We start from the raw sequence: 3523 nt of genomic DNA, 5'->3' as shown, positions 1-3523 counted from the left end.
TACCGCAAGGTTCGGTGCTGGGACCCCAGCTATTTACGATATGCATTAATGACTTAGACGGAGGGATTAAAAGTACCATTAGCAAATTTGCAGATGATACTAAGCTGGAGGGTAGTGTGAATTGTGAGGAAGATGCAATAAGGCTGCAGGATGACTTGGACAGGTTGTGTGAGTGGGCGGATACATGGCAGATGCAGTTTAATGTAGATAAGTGCGAGGTTATTCACTTTGGAAGTAAGAGTAGAAAGGCAGATTATTGTCTGAATGGTGTCAAGTTAGGAGGAGGGGGAGTTCAACGAGATCTGGATGTCCTAGTGCATCAGTCAATGAAAGGAAGCATGCAGGTACAGCAGGCAGTGAAGAAAGCCAATGGAATGTTGGCCTTCGTAACCAGAGGAGTTGAGTATAGGAGCAAAGAGGTCCTTCTACAGTTGTAGCGGGCCCTGGTGAGACCGCACCTGGAGTACTGTGTGCAGTTTTGGTCTCCAAATTTGAGGAAGGATATTCTTGCTATGGAGGGCGTGCAGCGTAGGTTCACTAGGTTAATTCCCGGAATGGCGGGACGGTCGTATGTTGAAAGGCTGGAGCGATTGGGCTTGTATACACTGGTATTTAGAAGAATGAGGGGGGATCTTATTGAAACATATACGATAATTAGGGGATTGGACACATTAGAGGCAGGAAACATGTTCCCAATGTTGGGGGAGTCCAGAACAAGGGGCCACCGTTTAAGAATAAGGGGTAGGCCATTTAGAACGGAGATGAGGAAGAACCTTTTCAGTCAGAGAGTGGTGAAGGTGTGGAATTCTCTGCCTCAGAAGGCAGTGGAGGCCAGTTCGTTGGATGCTTTCAAGAGAGAGCTGGATAGAGCTCTTAAGGATAACGGAGTGAGGGGGTATGGGGAGAAGGCAGGAACGGGGTACTGATTGAGAGTGATCAGCCATGATCGCATTGAATGGCGGTGCTGGCTCGAAGGGCTGAATGGCCGACTCCTGCACCTATTGTCTATTGTCTATTGTCTATAATCAACCACTTTATTTTGCCCGTCTTTGTGACTCCTCTTTGACACGTCGATCACCGCTGAGGCTGTTTTACCTGTTTCCCCTATGTACCGTAAGGTACACTCCTTACATTGAACTGCATACACCCCATTATTTCGCTCACGGGTTATCCTCTGTGCTATCCAGTCTCTCCTGTCACCCTGTTCTATGTTTTTGTCTATTACCCAGTGGGAGCAGGCCCCATATTGACATTAATTTGTAACCCTACTGCTCCCCTCGTCTGCTGGTTTTATCACCATCTCATGTTTATCCCTCAGCTCTGCCGTGGTCTCCCTCTCTTTTTTTCTGGTGAGGTTCGGCCTATCCTTTGTCATGGGCATATCCCAGGCTGTTTTAGTAACGTTCTTTTAAAACGTGTCGTGTTTGTTTGGCTTTACCCACGTTCCAGCATTAGAGGCCAATTTTTGCAATGTTTCCTGGGTGGGATTTGCCGGTTTTACAAATGGTGTCACTATCTCACCCTGCTTCCTGATACCCTTATGGGGTCGGCTCTGTTCTTGCAGAACCCTCGGGTGGTGCAGAGTCTGGGCCTTGTTATCAATATCTTGCCCTGCTTCCCGATACCCTTGCGGGTTCGGCTCTGTTCTTGCAGATCCCTCAGGTGGTGCAGAGTCTGGGCGGCATCGTCACCCAGCACACCGACGCCCACTGAAAATTACCCACGCACAGTGCGCGCCTGGAGCGGCAGTAGTTCAAACTACCCCTACCCCTACCCCTACCCCTACCGCTACCCCTACCCCTACCCCTACCCCTAACCCTAACCCTAACCCTAACCCTAACCCTAACCCTAACCCTAACCCTAACCCTAACCCTAACCCTAACCCTAACCCTAACCCTAACCCTAACCCTAACCCTAACCCTAACCCTAACCCTAACCCTGACCCTAATGCAGGCAGAGTTATTTATAAAGTGGCCCAGACTCTGCACCACCTGAGGGTTTTGTAACAGAACCAACCCCATAAGGGTTTCAGGAAGCAGGGCAAGATATTGATAACAAGGCGCAGACTCTGCACCACCTCAGGGTTCTGCAAGAACAGAGCCGACCCCATAAGGGCATCAGGAATCAGGGCAAGATATTGATAAAATGGCCCAGACTCTGCACCACCTGAGGGTTCTGCAAGAACAGAGCCGACCCCATAAGGGCATCAGGAAGCAGGGCAAGATATTGGTAACAAGGCCCACGGGGAAGGCGGCATACTTTGGGGTTATTTTGTAGTGAGTTTTGAAGGCATGTGCTAGTGTTACGCATACCGAGGGCGCGCAAAGTTCGGCGCGCCCGGGCCAAAACGCCTCTGCTGGCCGCGGCCGAGTCGGCCGACGGATTGCCACGGACTTGCTTGACGACCTGTCACTCTCCGTGCATCGGTTGCACGCCCGGTTCGTCCTTTCCATTTGTTTCATGATGTACACGCGGCAGGCGGAATATTTTAAAAGCACTGTTCTGTTCGAAGTGCACAATGGCCGTTGGGGCAATGCAACTGGGGGTCGGTCGACCGGCTGACGACGCCTGCCTGCCGATTTGGTTCACGATGTCCCCGCCGAAGGCGGCATACTTGAAAGTACTGCCGTTCGCGGCGCGCAATTTGCAGGGGGGAGGAATTGTTAGTGGACGTCTGTGTGCTGGGTGACGATGCTTGCCGACTTGGTTCATGCCGTCCACGCCGAAGACGGCGCCGTTTAAAGTACTGCCGCTCGAGGTGCACAATTTGCGGGGGAATTGTTATTGGGCGTCGGCGTGCTGGGTGACGATGTGGAGATGAGGAACGCCGAGCCAGATCTATCTTATTTGTTTGCTTGGGCCACTGGACTTTGCATGGGCTTTGCATCATTGTGTGCTACGTTAAATCACGGCCAATTGAGTGAGTATTTTTTATTCAACCACTCTATTTTGCCCGTCTTTGTGACTCCTCTATGACACGCCGATCACCGCTGACGTGTTAATCTGCGTGTTAGGTATCTCGGGGGTCAGTTGGACGGACAGATGTGTAAGGGTTTTGTTCGGAAGGATCGTTGAGTGTAAACGGTGAACGGGGGTTAAAGGCCCTGAGGTTTCAATCCTCTAAAGAATGTAAAAGGTCTGACGCGTTAGCTAGCAGCTAATGAGGTGAACCTAGCAGCTAATGAGGCTCTCTCTCTCTCTCACGGCCCCGGGACTCCCTCCCTCCCTCCTCCCTCTTGGAACCCTCCCTGCGTGGGGGGGGGGGGGGCACGAAGAAAAAGAGGGTATAAGAAGAATCCAGTGGAAGGAGTAGGGACTGGGGGCGAGGTCAGACAGCCTATCCGGCTAATAAAGCATCATGAGGTTAGGTATAAACTCTGATGACTGCATAAACTCGCCCCTAATGGGGGGGGGGGGGGGGGGGGGGCACTCTCTCCCCCACCCCTCTCTCCCCAGTGCCACTCCCTCCGACCCCCCCCCCACTCTCTTCGTGTCGCTGGGCCCGCCCGGCACGGCCCCGAGG

Source organism: Rhinoraja longicauda, unplaced genomic scaffold (assembly GCF_053455715.1).
Source record: "Rhinoraja longicauda isolate Sanriku21f unplaced genomic scaffold, sRhiLon1.1 Scf001461, whole genome shotgun sequence".
Lineage (NCBI taxonomy): Eukaryota > Metazoa > Chordata > Chondrichthyes > Rajiformes > Arhynchobatidae > Rhinoraja > Rhinoraja longicauda.
Note: the sequence above shows the minus strand (reverse complement) of the source record.